The following is a 19225-nucleotide window of genomic DNA, read 5'->3' as shown; positions in this document are numbered from 1 at the left end:
CCTTGTCTCATGTTACCATCCGCCTAGACGCACAGTTCGGGACCCCCTACCCGAGATCCGCCGGTTTTGACACCGACAGTCACCTAGGCAGCAAAAAATTTCAATGAATAAAGCACTAGAACAAAAACTAATTGGACCATTGGAGGAGTCACATACCAAAGAACAATCCCCCAAAGCAGTTTTGCGAATGGAGCTTTGAGCAAGGAGTTCGAAAATGGCAGCAAAGTGAACTGTAACTCGTGCTTGAGCTGGATGGTGATTTTTTTGGGAGGAAGATGGAGTGTGTGGGTGCAGGAATAAGTGGAGGGGCCCACCATGGGCCCACGAGGCAGGGGCGCGCCCTGGACCCTCGTGGCCAGGTGACAGCTCCCCCTTCTGTGTTCTCAGTGCCAAATATTCTCAAATATTTCAGAAAAAATCATACTAAATTGGCAGGGCATTTGGAGAACTTTTATTTTCGGAGTATTTTGTTATTGCATGGATAATTCACAAAACAGACATATAATACTATTTTTGCTTTATTTATTCTAAATAACAGAAAGTAAAAAGAGGGTACAGAAGGTTGTGCTTTCTAGTTTCATCCTTCTCATGCTCATCAAAAGGAATCCACTAACAAGGTTGATCAAGTCTTGTTAACAAACTCATTCCGAATAACATGGAACTGGAGAAATTTCGAATAACAGTAGGTTATCTCAACGGGGATATGAACATCCCCAATAGTAAGAATATCATATTTCTGCTTGACAGTAGGAAGAGGAAATTCAAAACCTCCAATAATAATAGTTGGAATTTTTCCAATAGAATTGATGCTATGAACTTGAGGTTGTTTCGTTGGAAAGTGTACCATATGCTCATTACCATTAACATGAAAAGTGACACTGCCTTTGTTGCAATCAATAACAGCCCCTGCAGTATTGAAAAAGGGTCTACCAAGGATAATCGACATACTATCGTCCTCGGGAATATCAAGAATAACAAAGTCCGTTAAGATAGTGATATTTGCAACCACAACATGCACATCCTCACAAATACCGACAAGTATAGCAGTTGATTTATCAGCCATTTGCAAAGATATTTCAGTAGGTGTCAACTTATTCAATTCAAGTCTACGATATAAAGAGAGGCATAACACTAACACCGGTTCCAAGATCACATAAATGTCACAGCCCTAGAATTTGTTTGTAATTAGTTGCATCAGCACCCATGCATCATGTCAAAAATTTATTTGAAACTTGAAATGGGGATTGATCCAAACCCTAGCACAAACGAATCCAACTAGGTTCAAATAAAAATCATTTTCAATGAACCCAAAATGCCTTTGGAAAAGTTCATCACTTTTGAATTGGTCTAGAACCTCTCGCAAAAATGATGAACATATTTCTAGGTCATTTCTGGATTATTGAATTAATCCCTAAATATTTGCATTTGGACATTAAGATACTATAAATATTTTTACATGTCAAAATAATTCTGAAAGTACTTGAGGGCTGTTGGAAATAATTTAACGAGTGCCCACAATTATTTTCAACATTTTATCAATGGTTTAGTATTTTTACCAAATCAAAACATACAAAGAAAATAGAAAAACAAAAACATAAGGGCAGAGAGGAGAGAAACCTCACCTGGCCTCACCTGTCGCGCCCCAGCTGGCCAGCCCACCTGGCCGGCCCAGCCCAGCGCCGTTGCCAGTCATCGCCTACATCTGCCAGTAGGCAGAGGAGGGACACCGCGACGCCGCCGAGCTCGCCACGCCACCATCGTGCCTGCCTGCCCCTCCCCCTCGACGCCCGGACGCTCTGGACGTTGCCACGCACTCCTCCTCCCTGCACCTCTCCACTCTCTCCCTGGATCTCTCCCTCGTCCTCCCTCACTATGGCCGACGCGCTCGTCGCCGCCGTTCGCTGCCACGCGGCCACAGCCACCGCCTCGCCTGATCGAGCTGCTCCCGAGCTCTACCGTGACGTCGTCATCCTCCCCACCTACTCATGCGACGCCGGATGCCCCGACGCATCGTCTCCGACGTCTTCTTCTTCCTCGCGCCACCAAGATCGCCGGCGACCTCCCGTCGTCACCAGCCCCTCCCCGAGCTCGCCGTTCGCTCCCCTACACTCGCAGTGAGCCACTAACCCTTCTCCCCCTCTCCGTTCTAGCTCTCGTGCACCGTACGCGCCGCCTCGAGTTCGCCCGCACGCACCGCCGCATGTGCTCGCCGCCGACGAGTCTCCGGCCATCTAATGGTCTGGCCGTCGTGCCCAGCTTCCTCTCCACGCCACGTAGAGCACGTACGTGCCCCGCATGAGCCACCTCGACCGCCACAACGACGACCCCGAGCTCACCCGAGCTCCGGCGACCACCAAGGTCGACGCCGGCGACGACTCCGGCCACCCCAGGCCCAACCACCTACACCACTTGACGCGGACGAGTGCCTGCGTCACATAGATGCCCTCCGCCGGCCATTTGGTCGCCGGAGGAGGAATCCCGCACCCCTCCGCCGTCCCTGGCCTTGCCGGCGATGAGCCGTTGACCGGCTCCGACGGGTTTGACCCCGCTTGACCGTGGTTTGACTTTCCCCCTGACTCACTGACGTGTGGGCCCCAGGCCACTAACTAAACTAGGTTAGTATTAGCTTAACGCTAACTAATATTAGTTAGTTAAACTAACTACTGACACGCAGGGCCCACAGGTCAGTTTGACCTGGACCAGAACCGTTGATCGCTGACGTCACCCTGACGCAGTGCTGACGCATTAATTCAATTACTGGAATTATTCTTATACAGGAAATTCCAGAAAATAACTAAAACTTCTAAAAATCATAGAAAGTCAACCGTAGCTCCAAATCAAATAAATTATATATGAAAAATGATCAGAAAAATCCAATATATCCATCTGCACTGGTTTCATGCATGTTAGAACACATTAACCTTGCTATTTTGGTGAAACAAGTTAATGCACTATTATGAGCTCTTAAAATGGGTTTGCATTTGAATCTTTGGTACAAATGGACTCATCTCAATCTGTTATAGCTTGCATTAGCCAAAACACATTCTTATTGCCATGTCATAGCATGCATCATATTGTGCATTGCATTGATCATGTTTCTTCTCTGTTTGTCGGTGTTGTTCCCCCTCGGTAGACGTTGTACCGACGTTGTGATCGTTGACACTGATGAAGACTCAATGCTATCTTCAGAAGTGCCAGGCAAGCAAAACCCTCTTGTTCATTCTGATACAATCCTACTCTCTCGCTCCTGCTCTCTTTTACTGCATTAGGACAACAACGATTCATCTGTTACTTACTGCGGTAGATGAACCCCTTTATCCTCTGCATGACCTGTCATTGCCACAGTAAATAGATGAAACCCACTAGCATGAGTAGGAGTTGTTTGAGCCCCGTTGTGCCTACTCATTCATGTTTGTTTGTCATGCCTGCTATTGCTTAGAGTTGAGTCAGGTCCGATTCATCAGGGATGAATCAGAGGTGTGTGAACATGTCCTACTGTGTGTGAGCTAAGTGTGTGAACACGATTTGGTAAAGGTAGCAGCGAGAGGCCATGTAGGAGTACATGGTGGGTTGTATCATTGAAGCCGTCCTCAGGAACTGAGTTCTGTGTTTGTGATCCATGATTCAGCTACTACCATGCATTGGGCCCTGAAATATGACCCCGCTCGACTTCTTAACCACCCTAGACCTCTGTCCAGGAGTTGCAAGTAGTTTCTGGTGTTTGTAGTATGCTGGAGGCCGTGCGCAGTGCTGACCGGAGGGGTGGGCTGTGATGCGGTAGGCACGTGGCCTGGTATACCGGGCGCCCGTTTAGTGTCACGGAACCCTGTACACATCGTTCGGGGACGTATGTGGAAACCTCGGCCGGACTCCCTGCGGATGGAACCTGAATAGGCGATAAACCTGGACTAGAGACTTGAGTGTTTAGGTAGGTCGTGGTCTACACCCACGTCGGCTTTCGCTTGAAGTCTGCCGAGCACATGTCGTGTGCAGACGCTAAGTGGTGGAAACATGCATGAAGAAGTACACCCCTGCAGGGTTATAAATGATCTATTCGAATAGTCGTGTCCGCGGTAAAGGACTTCTGGGTTGCCTATAACAGTTCATAGACAAGTGAAAGTAGATACTCTAAAATGCGCAAGATAAGCGTGAGTGCTATGGATGGCGTTCTCGTAGGGTGACGAAGCGGATCCATAGTGGTGTATTGATATGGTGAATATCTGGACTCGTGTGCGCCACCTCAAAAGAGTTACTTGCTGTCGTAGTTCAGGATAGTCACCGAGTCAAAGCTGGCTTGCTGCAGTTAAACCCCACCATTCCTTTGTTGATAATGATGCATATGTAGTTAGTTATGATGTAAGTCTTGTTGGGTACAATTATACTCACGTTTGCCTGTTTTATGTTTTTGTAGAGAGACTTCGGTCTCGTTAGTAGTTCCGCGTGGACTTCGACGTTTAGCTTGTTACCTCAGCTACGATCTTGTGCCCTCGGCAGGATCTAGTAGATAGTCAGGCTTCTCAGCCTTTTTCATTTGTACATGTCTGTACTCAGACATGTTAAGCTTCCGCATGTGTTTTGACCTATATGCTCTGAATGCTGGGTCGAGAGACTCATGTTTGTAATATCTCGCTCCTCGGAGCCTAATGAATAAAATACTTGAGTTGTAGAGTCATGTTGTGATGCCATGTTGTATTTGCACATATCGAGCATATTGTGTGTATGTTATTGAAATGCTTGGTATGTGTGGGATCTGACTATCTAGTTGTTTATCCTTAGTAGCCTATCTTACCGGGAAATGTCTCCTAGTGCTTCCACTGAGCCATGGTAGCTTGCTACTGCTCTGGAACACTTAGGCTGGCCGGCATGTGTCCTTCTTCGTTCCTGTGTCTGTCCCTTCGGGGAAATGTCACGCGATGAATACCGGAGTCCTGTTAGCCCGCTACAGCCCGGTTCAACGGAGTCCTGCTAGCCCAGTGCTACAACCTGGATTTACTCGCTGAGGACCGACACGTTCGATGCTGGGTCATGGATGCCTGTCCCTGTAAGTTTGTGCCACTTTGGGTTTACGACTAGCCATGTCAGCCCGGGCTCCTTGTCATATGGATGCTAGCGACACTATCATATACGTGTGCCAAAAGGCGCAAACGGTCCCGGCCAAAGGTAAAACGACACCCGTGGGAATACCGTGCGTGAGGCCGCAAAGTGATATGTGCTAGGTCGATGTGGCATTGAGTCGGGGTCCTGACAATAAAGCAGTTTTAACATAGTTTCTTTTAATGGAGCATGGTATAGTTGGTACTCCTGGGTCTCCTAGTTTCTTAGGTATTTCACCTTTAAAAGTATAATTAGCAAGCATGGTGGAAATTTCATCTTCCGGTATCTTTCTTTTATTTGTAACTAGCGGAGTGACCCGCGCATTTGCGCGGCTAGATTTATTATGTATTTTTATTTCCATTTTTATGTATTATTATGGTACTTTATTTAGTATGTTTTTGTTATACTGGTTTTACTCGGCCAAGGTTACTGTTCACTTTTAATGTAAATTTTTGACATGTATGTTCTTTTTATCTTCCATTATACTACTATATCGTATATCTATATATTGGTTCTGTGACCAAGCGGTCCGCTTACCAACAAAAATTGGAATGAATAAAAAAATATTCTAGTTTTGTGGCTTTAAGCATGTAAATTACGTGGCTTGAGCTCCTCGTGCAATTTTTTTAACATTTGTTTTCTTAAAAAAATAATCTCTCGCACATGTGTGATGTTCTGCCTCCATTTTGTTAGGAGAGTTATTTCTTAGCCCAACTCAGCCCACATCATTGCGTTTGTTCCCGACAGCCAGCCCAACTCTCACGTCTATCCTAGAGACCCCCACGCCGCCGGCGAACTCCGGTCTCGTCGCTGGCCACCGCAAGACGGATTGATGTTGAATCTGAGCTTCTCTTCTCAATTCTATTCATCTGATCGAGCCCCTTCTGGCCGTGATACCAAAATCTGACATCCTATTGTGCGGATGGGTGCGCTGCTTAAGACGCACTGCGGACGGTGCGGCGCGGAGGGTTAGCCGGCGACCTTGGGCGGCGGAGGAGTCTATGGTATGAAGTCATTCGTACACTTCTATCGCCCTCTCCATTCTAATTTCTGTAGCAGCTTATATTCAGGGGTCCTCATATTTAGTTGTTGTGTAAACTTATTTTGTGAAGGGCTATGCGCTAACCGAGTCTGTTTCGAGAGAAAAATAGATGTGGTAGAATATCCACGCTACAGTCGTTTGAGCGATGTGAAAAAGAGATAAACATCTCCATGCTACAACCTTTTTAAATAGGGGAGAAGATAGATGATGATTGGCAAAATAATCATGAGAGAGGTCGTGGATTGTGGAGGTTTGAGTGACTTGGAAATGGCTTTTAAACATAATCCATGGGTGATCTTTTTTATGGTCTCCACGGGTGATCACATGGTTGATGCAGCATGATCTTATCTGTGGCATTTTCTATGTAAAATTAGTTTACAAAAACAGAAGTGGTAAACGACTCTTTAGAAAGATCACAAATATATATGTATGCAGCTACTATGTGTTATGTTATTTTGTTTTAACCAACTGGACTTGCATTTTTGTTCTGTGACATTATACGGAAGTTCATAATTGTGTATTGAACATCTCCGCATGGGAAAAAAATAGCTTCATCGGTTCTGTGTTTACCCAGCCATTTTTTCCTATTTCTTGTTCCATTACATATGGTGTCCAAGTGTGATTGACTGATGGCCTTGTACTTGTGAAGCTAATATTCGAACGATTCTGAAAAATATTAGGTTGCATTTATTTGGTTATTAGATTATATCTTTAAACTGCTGCGATGACTATCAATGTTTTTTCACTTGGAGGTCATGGCATTATCTAAAGAGTGTTTTGATCCTGCTACTGTTTGTGAAGGGAAAAGAAGTGCTTCATTGGAAGAGTTACAGCAAAATACTTGATAAAAGTAGATTTTAGTTGATGTCCAGACATAAGATAGTCTTTTGGATGTTAGTTAGAACCATACAAATAAATTAGATTGCGATGCAACACATGCAGATAAAAGAAGTGAAGGTACCATCTTGTTTTTCTCGGCCTTCCAAATTTTCTTTTTTGAGAATTCACCCATTACTTGATTGGCTTGCTTTCAAAGCTGAGAGGGAGGCTGATGGTGCATGCTGAATCTAAGGCGCAGGTTACACGCCGGCTTTGGTCCATGAGAAAAGGGAGGCGATGCATATAGTGAAATTGAGGGAGGAATAGAAAGATGTGAGCAGTGGCGGCATGTGGCAGCAAGATGTTACCTTGCTAATTGTTGGTGTTAACAGACATCTACCACTGTAAGTGGTAATGCTTTGCATCATGCATGATTGTGCCAAAAAAGAGATTATTAATTTTTAGCTCTAGTCTAAGATAAGTCTTCTTCCACATAATTGTTGAATAAGCATCATGGCTCCTTCAGATTTCATACCCAATGAATTCAGCAAGTCAGAAACAGATGTATTAACAAACTTCTGAGCCTCCTCATCAGATAAATTGCAGCTTGTAATAGCTGCAAGGTCACTAATTGGTAGTCGAATATGATACCTACCTACCATGCCATTGTTGTTAGTGTAGAGTCAGTATAATAAATAAGTTCTTCAAATTAGTAGAATTGGCTTATTGAAGTGTTGTAACTCCGCCTATGTCTTCTAGGCATAGCCGGTCCCAAGCCCGGGTAAAGGAGGAGGGTTGTGATAGGCTTGGCGAGCCAACGTAAAAACTAGCCAGTCCCATAGGTATGAAACCGATTTGAGCGAGAGTAGTACTAGGATGGGTGACCTCCTGGGAAGTCCTTGTGAAAGAGTTTCATATCTAAGGGTTGCGATAGGCTTGGCGAGCCAACGTAAAAACTAGCCAGTCTTTTGGGTATGAAACCCATTTGGGCGAGAGTAGTACTAGGATGGGTGACCTCCTGGGAAGTCCTCGTGAAAGGGTTTCATATCTAGCCTACCCCAACTTGTTTGGGATCAAAGGCTTCGTAAGTTGTAAGTTGTTGGCTTATTGAAGTGTTGTAGTTTCTGGGCATATACTGGAACTCTTGCCATAATACTTGCCATTTCCTTACCACCATTAAATATTTTGCTCTGACTAATCAGTATCTATTGATGGGAATAGAAAATCCTAAAAATGCACATACAGAAAAACAAAGTTAGCATTTCAAGAAATTATGGGACACAAATAAGTCAAATATTGTACCATTATAAGTGGTATAACTCTATTTTCGGATTGACGCGCTGCTTAACACCATGGATGGTGTGATGCAGAGGGTTATCCGATGAGCTTTGTTGAATGAGGAGGCTATGGTAGGATGCCTATTTTTTGAGAGACAATAGAAGAGGGAGGGGGATTTGGAGACTAATTGTAAGATAGATGAAAGTGTTGTTGATCGTGGCTTTTGTATGTCTGTAGCATGAGAGATTAGTAATGGCCTTTACTGTGTAAAGATAGTTCATGGATATTAATGAGCGGGCAGGAAATTTAGAAACATACAGTAGTTAAACTTTTAGAGAGTTAGGTGTGGCTTTACCTTTGAACTTAATTGTCCAAGTACAACATCTCAAGCCAATCATCAGCCATAACTTGCTCCATAGTTTTGCGTGAAAAAATTGAGATTTTTTTTTTTGATCTTCAATAAAAACATAAATCTTTTTCCACATGTTTGGTGTATAATCTTTGGATTTCTTCAGATTTGCTGTCCAATGAGTGTACCCAGCGAGTTGTCGCCTTCCTAAATGTCGGTGCTGTCAGACTTGTACCACTGTAAGTGCTATTGCTTTGTGTCCTTCCCAGTGCAGATTCTCTCTTGTACTCCTTCCTAGGAATACCATAATATTGGATTTTTTCTCATGGTTCTCTTGAACTGAAAGGGCTACACGATAGACGAACTTCTACAAAGAACATAAAATTCGCAAAAGTGTATGTCCGAATGGATTTGAAATAATAATCACAGTATGGCATCTACTCCTTATATTGGTTGATGTTAAGTATTGTTACTCCATCTCAGTAATATAAATAGTTTCTTAGTTTCACTGGATAAGCTTCTAATCATCTATATTTTTAGATTACCTACTTGTTCTTCTAGGTTCTGTTTCTTCTATTTTATCTCGAAACTGATCGTTTGTCTTCTTGCGGTCTTACTGCTGCAGTACCTGTATATTTTCTTTTGGCTCAGCGGGCCTCTGAGTCTTCATCTTCAAGCATTGTATTTTTTAATTTTGCTTGAAGGTTTTCTTTTCCTCACGTACAACCCTTTCCTTTCTTACTGGCACACTTGCTTCAGTGCATAGTCGATATGTGTCCCTTTCTTTTACCATTTGAGAGATAATGTGATGCTGATATTTGACTTCATGCCCATCCTCATTTACGACAGTCCTATCAGTACTGGGTGGTTCTTCTTTCACATGCACCAGTTGATATAACACTTTTCCAAGTGATTTTTATTACTGTATTTCGTAACTGCAAAACAAAAAATATTGAAGAATTAAACTCGCTTGTAATAATCCAAAAACAGATGTATAAAAATATCAGTTATCTTTTAGCCTGCATGTTCGGTTTCTTCCTTTCATGTTTTAACATTTCATAACTTCATGAGCCATCAAATCCTATGTACCATATATGCATTTGTAAGAAGAATCTATAATACCTAAATAGTTCATCCCCACTATCCTATTTCTCTTAACATGCAAGCTATCCACATCAGCAACCTATCACATCTAACATGCAGACTCCACGTCATAACATCTGCCAACTAAGTAATTATTTTTCTTATTTTTTCCAACGAATCGTCAGTCTGGCTCCTCCCTTCGTGATATCCAGAAACAATAACTCCTTCCGCTTCTCCACCCCCGCCTCTCCCCCTCCCTCCATCAGTAACATCCGCCCCGCATCCCCAACCCTCCCTCGCTTTTACTCCTCGCCTTGGGCATCCTCTTCCTCACCTTGGGTTCCTCTCAAGGTCGGCGTGTCTTCTTCACCTACCGATGCCATCCAGGGCTACCTTGGATTCTGAGTGATTGGCCAGCAACGAAAGTCCCATGGCGTTATTGTCTTAGATCATGGTGGCCCTGTCCCCGCATCATGAAATTATTCTTCTCACCAAAGGTTATGCTCCATGATCTCATCCTGTCCCACGCATGTAAATTGATGTTGTTGATTAAGTCTGGGATTAGCAGTTCCCAAGTTAGAGAAAGTATGTATGTTTCATTATTAAATTCAGATTCAGACTGCAGCTTTTGATGTTGTACGCCACAAGCAACGGTATCTAGCACTGACCCTCCCACTGCTTGGGAGTATTTAGGATCGCAAGACAATCGATTTGGAAGGAGGTCGCACCAACGGGGATCAAAGTAGGCTAATCGATAAGACAACGTCTTCTCGATCGATCAATCTCGCCTGTCCGGTCCAACAGGCAAACTCGACCTTAATCTACAGGTATATATTGTTCTTACAGTACTATTAGTTTCATCCAACTTTGATCCATCGGCAAGCCGATCTATATGCATGTATTCCTGCGTTGCAGCTATATATAACGGCGACACGTGCGATGTGGCCGCGGCATGTTTACCAGCGGCCTGACGGGCAATGGACGGGAGTAACGCTATTCTTCCATGTTTTCGATCTCACCCTTTTGATGCAGGAGATTTTTGCATCGGTCCATACGACGGATATAAACATTCAGTTATTTCTTAGATTTTTGAGAAAAATGCCAGCCGTTCATTCATTTGACCAGAGAAAAAAAATCAGATGAAAAGAAAAGGAAAAAGGATCAGATGAAAAAAAACTAGCATGGATATTCATTATTTCCCTACATTTAAAACTGATTATATTTATTAAATCAATTTAAGTCTTGCGGAAGCTACAATTATTTTGCAATCCCCTTTTACAGTGATGGTTCATGTATTGCTCATATTCGTCGTGCTACAAAAGCATAGCGTTTTTCTCTCTCTTAATTTTATGTTTTTTCGTGTATCATTATGATTTACATGGGCACCAAGGTGAACTATTGTTAAACCTTCCAGATCGATCATATTGCGATCCCGCCTTGCTGAATAATAACTGAATATTCAACCCTCAATTCTTTGTTTGACATTATTTGTATGAGAATATTTTATTTTGTAACCAATAGTTAAATCACGCAAAAGTTGTAAACACACGAACAATGAAGTTCTATTATGATTCGGTTGCTTTTGTTTCAAGTAATTGGTGCTTTCTGAATATGCACAAAAAAAAAACTTTCAAATGCCTATCTAATGGGAGCTCTATCGAAATGTATGGATATCATATGTGTATACTGACATTACTTCTAATGCCTGTACTTACTCTTCATGAAGTAATTATTTGTTCAAAGGTAATTTTCAGGTCATGTTCCTTCAACACTACTGGGAACCGCTGAAAATTGTACAATGATGAAGACCACAAGTGTTACCAAATAATTAAACAATGAAGCAGGTACGGTTTCCATGTTTGGTTTGAACCTAACACTTTATTGTACAGAGTCATTTTCTTAGTTTGCTTTGCGGAAATTTAATTGTGTGTCACTTACGGGATTGACAACCACTGCATTTTCTTTAGTTGTCTGACAAGCTATCTTCCCCTCTGTTAACTGTAAAATATGCCTTTGATTCCCCAGGGATGAATTGATTATATTCGTTTGTTAAATTTTGAAGTAGGAGCTTCACTTCCTTTCGAATCTTATACTCTTTTCAGTATTTTGAAGGACGTGCTTCTAGCATGGCGGTAAGTCCTCTAGGTGTAAGGCTACAACCTTGGTTCTCACACAAAGGGTCCCTCACTAACTTTGCAATTGCGCCACCGTGGACAATGAAGCCGGCATTTCGGTCCTTCCGGATGATCAAGTTTTTTTCTAATATTTTCCAGTAATAAAAAGATTGTGCTTTCACACACCTCTTTTGTGTTTGCGTGTTTGGAAAAACAATGGAGCTTATGTTTTATCATTTATGTCCAGTGTTGGCATGTCTTCAAAGCGAAATCGTTTTATTTGCGAACCTTCAAGGTGTGTATTGTTTACCGAAATGTTACAAATAAAACTGATGATGCTTACATACATTGCTTCCATCCTTCCTTTGTTACACATCAATACAAGAAAGTTGGATCTTTGGTTTCTTCCTTATGGCCTCATTTAAAATTATACTACCTTATTTCTTCCCATTGGGAATTCGTTAGTTTTATTTAATAATGTTGCATTGAAGCTTCTTTTTTCACATATCAAATGAACTATATTATCCCGCAGCAACGCGCGGGGTATCATCTAGTTATTGAATCATCTAGTTATTGAAGTAATTAGGAACATGGTACATACATTTTAATGTACTAAATGCAACTTTACCTCCTCAACTTTATTGTTCAAGTATGACATATCAAGCTTATCATCAGCAAAAAATGTTCATTTTATTGCATAGTTTTATGTGCCGAAGGTGAGATTACAACATTAAGCTTGAATCGAAAGTTAAGTCATAATCCACATAGTTGTTGTATAATCTTGGCACTTCTTCAGATTTTCCGTCCAAGCAGATCAAGAAAAAATATTCATAGCTGCATGGATGAGTGTTGTCCCGCACTGCACAATTTCCCCATCCATGTCGTAGAACGAATGTAGCCAACCTGTGAGGCATCAGTTGATTGTGCCCGCAACCGTATTTGCATCAAAACACCACCAGTACAGTACGTCCTCCATGCCTCCGGCCTCCAGCAAGCGACACAATAAGAAGCAGAGGAGACCCCGTGCTAGTATCGGCCGGTTGCAGGTGCGAAGAGCCTCCCTTCCCTTCTAGTGCCAAACTTGGTGTCATAGAACTTCACACCAGACACGATCAACACTCTGCAGATATTGATGTATCCCATCCCAAGCGGAGGCGTCAAACAACGCTGGCCTCTTAGGTCACGCCGCCTCTCCTCACTTCATTATCTCTAACTGCTGAGTGTTGGGTCCCAATGTAATCAGCGCCCGCCAGCCACCAGCCAAGACGTGAGAGTTGGTACATGGCGAGAGAGGTGGAGGAGGATCCGGAGAACAGGGGATTGATAGCGAGGTGGAAGAGGAGGCTTCAATGGGATTTTGCGGCTAATCGAGGACGGCCGACGATGCCAAAGTTGTGCATATCATGATCTGCATGCTGCGGAGGAGACCACAAGAGGAAGATCTGATATGAACATGTAACATGACATCATCCTTATAAATTAGTTTTATCCGTTTGGCTGGAGTCCAGTTGGTTTGTAAATCTCGTAACACATGTGCCTTTTTGCTTTACGGCAATAAACTGGAGCTAGATTGATTTGTAATCTCGTAACACATATGCCTTTTTGCTTTTCGGCAACAAAGACATGTTGTAACGCACCTTTTGCTACGTATAAACTTGGTAAAATCTTTTTTATTCTCTTGTATCCTATACTAACACGTACGTATGCCTTTTGCTTTCGGGCAACAAAGATATGTTGTAACACATCTTTTGTTGCGTAAACATTGTTTTTTTCTTTTGGTAGAGCTACGTAAACATTGATAAATCTTATATGTGTCAGATGATAAAAACTGTACACATTAAAGTTTTACGTAAATTTTAGATCTTTTAATCTCAACCATCATAATATAAATCAATGGTCTGTATATTTTTAGCATATGTGGATTAACATGAAGGCTTGTTTTACTTATGTTTTAATTATATAATAGATAATATCCTTCATATATTTAGCATAATGATTTATTTTAAGCATATCAGTCAAGCGCATACGTAAGAAGATAGGTCTAATCATTTCAGCAAAGCGCTCAAAATCCTCGTCATCCTTTTTCTTGGATGGCTTAGGAGGAAAGGGCATGGGCTTCTGAACCCATGGTTCTTTTTCTTTACCATGCTTTCTAGCAACAAAATCTCTCTTATCATAACGTTGATTCTTTGATTGTGGGTTATCAAGATCAACAACAGGTTCAATCTCTACATCATCATTATTGCTAGATTGAGCATTAACATGAACATTATCATTAGGTTCATGTTCATTACCTGATTGTGTTTCAGCATCAGAAATAGAAATATCACTAGGATTCTCAGGTGTGTCTATAACAGGTTCACTAGAAGCATGCAAAGTCCTATCATTTTTCTTTTTCTTCTTTTTAAAAGGATTAGGTGCATCTAAATTATTTCTTTGAGAATCTTGCTCAATTCTGTTAGGGTGGCCTTCAGGATAGAAAGGTTCCTGAGTCATCTTACCAGTTCTAGTAGCCACTCTAACATCAAAATCATGTTTATTATTTAATTCATCGAGCAGATCACTTTGACCTTAAGTATTTGTTCTGCTTGAGTGGTAACCATAGAAGCATATTTACTAATAAGTTTAAGTTCACCTTTAACTCTCACTATAGGAAACTGGTAATTTGCCGTCTGTGAATCCCAGACGGCAAAGACCTAAATCCAGACGTCAAAGATTTTACCATCAGGAAGCAGAGGGCAAACTCAGACGGCAAAGATAAGTCGACAAAGAATACTTTGCCGTCAGCTTTTCATAGGGAAGACGGCAAAGACTTTGCCGTCAGCCAATTTTCTCTTTGCCATCAAGCCCAGTAGTAGTAGACAGCAAAAAAAACCATCTTTGCCGTAAGCTAGACAATGCCTTTGCCGTCAGCTTCATACATCCCAGACGGCAAATAATTTTTTATTATTTAATAAAAATATAGGTAACAATAGTCTAGGTACAGTGGCCCTAGATGGTCGAAGGCGTAGTATCTTTTTGCTCATTATAAAAACAGCTAATAACAAGGCTTAGGCAAAATCTACACTTGCGTTTTGGCGTTTTACTAGTAGTTTCACAATCAATCATTCAATAGTCTAACAATCATCTATAGTATGAAGACAAAAAAATCAGATTACACAGGGCTGCCAAGTTCACCCCGAAGCTTGCATGACCACCTTCCGAGTACGACGGGCAGAAGCCGATGCGGCCAGCGGTGGCCGGTGGAGCGAGGCGGTTAACACGCCCCCTGATTGGGCCTTCCCCCCGCACGTCTAGAGCATATCGTCCAGAGCTCGCTGGAGCAGAGGTCGACCTTGCCGGAGCAGAGCTGCTGGCCGCGCCCGAATTCGTCCTGAGAAAAGGATCTCGCTGGCCGCTGCTGGAGGGAGTTCACGCGACGGAGGGAGAGGAGGAGGCCACGCCGGAGTGAGGTGGTGCCGGATGGAGGAGGCCGTGCTGCTTGCTGGAGTGAGGAGGCGCTGGAGGGAGGAGGCCGCACCGCCCGTGATGCTCGCCGGAGTGAGGAGGCACCGAAGGGACGAGGCTGCGCTCCTCACCGGCTCGCGCCGCGCCGCCCGCACTGCTCGCCGGAGTGAGGAGGCGCCTGAGGGATGAGACCGCGCTGCTGCTCACCGGCCCGTGCCGCGCCGCCCGCGCTGCTCGCCGAAGTAGGAGGCGCCGGAGGGTGGAGTCATCAGAGGGAGGAGGCAGCGCCGCGCTGCTCACCGGCCCGTGCCGTGCCGCCCACGCTGCTCGCCGGAGTGAGGAGGCGCCGGAGGGAGGAGTCGTCAGAGGGAGGAGGCCGCACCGCGCTGCTCGCCGGAGTGAGGAGGCGCCGGAGGGAGGAGTCGTCAGAGGGAGGAGGCCGCGTCGCGCTGCTCGCCGGAGTGAGGAGGCGTCGGAGGGAGGAGGCGCTAGAGCTTGCTGGCCGGTGCCGTGCCGCCCGCGTCTCCTTCTCTCCTCGCCTGCGCCGCTTGATCTTGCCGCTGTAGTGTGCCCGTAAGAGAGAGAGATGGGTACGTGGGAGACCAAGTCACGTGGGAGAGAGAGATCGTGGGATAAGGGAGAGAGAGAGATCGGTGGGTTGGGCTGCCCATCGTGGGAGTGCACACTGGGTGGACCAGATCACGCCACGTCATCGATCCGTGGGATCGATCCGCGTGGTGTGCTTCTTTTTTGCCGTCTGCGTTTTATATTACAGACGGCAAAGAGTTTTTTTACCATCTGTAATAAAAAACCCAGACGGCAAAGATTTTTGCCCTCTGTGTTTTTTCTTACAGACGGTAAAATGAGCTCTTTGCCGTATGTACACTAGTGTAGAACCGGGCAATAGCACCGGTTCGTAAGGCCCTTTAGTGCCGGTTACATAACCGGCACTAAATTGTGGTCTCTAAAGCCCCCCCCTTTAGTACCGGTTCAGCGCGAACCTGTACTAAAGGGCAATCACGTGGCACGAGCCAGCTCCGGGGGCCTGGAGCCCTTTAGTACCGGTTGGTAAGACCAATCGGTACTATAAGGTTTGGGGGGTTTTTAGTTTTATGATTTCTTTTTCATTTAATTTTGTGTTTCCATTCTAATTCTTTTTCGTTTGCTGGTATTTTACGATACTACACATTGTTCACATTATGTATATATATATATATATATATATATATATATATATATATATATATAAATAGAATTTCTAGTAGAACAAATCATGCATATATATATCATCAATGTCTCACAAACCACCATATTAATTAATTCACACATACACACATGTATAGCTATATACAATTTCTCCTACATACGAATGTTGCCTTCGGAGCCAGTGGCATTAGCCTAATTGGTGCCTTCAGAGCACGATTACAATTGGAAGTGGTTTTCATGGGGGCGTTAGCGGGTAATAGAATTCTCCATTCGGATTTATGACCTGGTCGAGCAAAAATCCCGCTATTTCCTCTTGAAGTGCTTCTACGCGCTCCCTTTCTATGAGCTTCTCCCGCACCTCTTTGAACTGTTAAGAAGGAGATCAATATGCATGTGTATTAGTTGTGTCACTAGATATCGATAATGGTGTAAAAATTGTGAATAGTGTTCTGACAAGCGTACCCATTGCTGTCTTTGAGATCTGCTCCTTTCGGATGCCATCATGCGAATGTTCTCGCAAACGCAGAATGCACACAGATCAGTCCCCTGCGCCTGCTTCAGGGCCTTTACGAGAATGGAATCTGATTAGATAATAATTAATCAAGCATGATAATTAAAGAGATGGCAGCTAGCTAGCTAGCTAGTGCTACTTAATTACTTACCTTGGGTCGAATCCATTTAAGCTTTTGTTTCCATTCACCTTCCGTGACGCTAATGAATCTTTCCCAAGCCCTGCCCGCCGACAAAGAAAATGAATAAAGAGGTTATTAAATAGTTCATATCATGAAATGACGAACTAAATAGGCCGAGATATATAGTTAATAATGATTGAAATTACCTGTTGACTATCCCATACAAGATGTTATAGTCAGTTTTTTCTGAGATTAGTGAGTCCAGTACTTCAACTGTTCCGGCGTCAACTTTTATGATACACAAGACCCAGTGAAATTTGCATGCACACACATTTACATGTCTTAATTAAGCGGGCATATGTAAGCAAAAACATGTAGCTAGCTAGTAGGCAAAAACAGAGAATTTGTAGTACAAGACAGTGTGACTCACTGAAAGTTGTAAGGAAGTAGTATATCTTCATTGTATTTGAGGCGCTTCAAGAACTCTAGCATGCTGTCCTCTACTTCCTTTGCACAACGTTTATTTATCTTCCATGTGTATTCATTAACGATGTTTGGGTCAATGAACCCAATGCCAAAGCGTCCACCTTTTCTCATTTCATATATCTTCATCCTGCATATATAATACCACAGAAAAGAATATAGTGAGGATAATTACAGGTAATGATTGATCAAAAGGATCACTACAGCTAGCTTGAGACTTAAATTATAGAAAGAAATCACTTACAGACAATAGCAACTGACGATAGATTTGTCGAGTGCATCTAGATTGTATAACTGAAACAGTTCTAAATACTCAACGGACACAGCTTTCTCATGGTAGTAATGGTCCTGCTTGACATTCACCATGAGGGACAATCGCTCTGAAATCTTGGTAATGTTCATGTACCATTGATGCAATTCATACATTCTCGTTGGGAGGTTCTTGACCTTGTCTGGCGTGACCAAAGGTTGGCCCCGGACATATTTCTGTTTTACTTCATCCTCTCTAAGCAAAGGCATGGGCTCGATCTCGAGGAGTTGTCCAACAGTGATGTTGAGAACTTCAGCCTGCATTATATGCTCCTCCGTTATTACCACATTGCCCACCTCGGGAACATGCACTGTTTGCCCACAATAATATTGGGCGCGCGTACTGTCACCTGTTGTTGGCACAACAAGCGAGGGGATCGATTGCGCCGCCTGTTCTCCCAGCAGGGGAATGGTTTTCCCGCATTTTTTGGCAGCTGCTTCTTGTTTGCTCGATCCCGATGTAGACGTGCTCGCCTCCCTTTGTAGACGTGCTCGATTTAACTTCCTGATGTGGCGCTCATAGTCTGTGTCAACAGGCTTGGGAGCTGGTGGTTGAGCCATACGAATGAAGTGGTCAATCATTTCCTCAGGCACTTTCTCCCTTGGCGGCGGTGGCGGTTTCGGTGCAAAATGGGCTTCCACCTCGGCCTTCGATATGGCTGTGATTTCCTCCTCGAACCTGTCATAAGACCTCTGCGGAAGAGGCTTGAGGCTTGGACCATATTTATATCGCTTGCCTCCGCCTGTACTTCCTGTACTACCTCGACCTGTACCGCTACGCACCATAGCTGCGGGGTGTCTCTTCTGCGATTGCTGAGGCGGCGGAGACGACTGACGGGACTGAGTTGGACAAGGAGGAGTGGCCTGAGGTTGTGCCGGACTTGGAGGAGGAGTGGACGTCTGACGCTGTGGCGGACTTGGAGGAGGAGGATTGTCCTGACACTTTGCCGGACTTGGAGGAGGAGGAGTGGCCTGACACTTTGCCGGACTTGGTGGACTTGCAGGAGCGGGAGTCTGCTGACTCGGTGGCGGACTTCGACGAGGACTCGGCTGACGCTGTGTCGGTGGCCTTGGAAAGATGATGAAATCCTTTTTCCATAGGATGATACGATGTTTGGCCTCTCCGAGAAAGCGCTCGCCGTCACCTCCAGCAATGTCAAGCTGTAGCCCCGAATATGGTGGGTCCACCACCTCATCAACCAAGACACGAGCATAGCCCGCTGGAATCGGGTTGCAATGGAAGGTTGCCTCGGGGGGATTTGTGAAAGCACAGCCGTCCGCCACCTTCATGGATATGTTCTTCATTTTGACGTGTAGCTCGCAGTTAGTGTTCTACCCAGCATTGCGTCGTCCGGGACGGAACCCACGC

The 19225-nt window shown here is 43.9% G+C and overlaps 2 long non-coding RNA genes across 7 annotated transcripts; both read left to right on the top strand.

The window, feature by feature from the left end:
- The first annotated feature begins 5830 nt into the window (after positions 1-5830).
- Positions 5831-12127, top strand: LOC123136228 (uncharacterized). Of its 6 annotated transcripts, none has more exons than XR_006466688.1 (4): positions 5831-6098; positions 8749-8821; positions 10359-10492; positions 10581-12127. It is a non-coding gene; the product is annotated as an uncharacterized lncRNA (long non-coding RNA). The 6 variants fall into 6 exon arrangements; XR_006466686.1 differs by having other exon boundaries at positions 8749-10162; XR_006466687.1 differs by lacking the exon at positions 5831-6098 and adding an exon at positions 6114-7359.
- A 229-nt stretch (positions 12128-12356) lies between these two features.
- Positions 12357-13286, top strand: LOC123136227 (uncharacterized). The gene is made up of 2 exons (XR_006466682.1): positions 12357-12825; positions 12906-13286. It is a non-coding gene; the product is annotated as an uncharacterized lncRNA (long non-coding RNA).
- The last annotated feature ends 5939 nt before the right edge of the window (positions 13287-19225 follow it).

Source organism: Triticum aestivum, chromosome 6B, assembly GCF_018294505.1.
Source record: "Triticum aestivum cultivar Chinese Spring chromosome 6B, IWGSC CS RefSeq v2.1, whole genome shotgun sequence".
Classification (NCBI taxonomy): domain Eukaryota; kingdom Viridiplantae; phylum Streptophyta; class Magnoliopsida; order Poales; family Poaceae; genus Triticum; species Triticum aestivum.
Note: the sequence above shows the minus strand (reverse complement) of the source record. Positions and strands in the feature narration are given on the sequence as shown.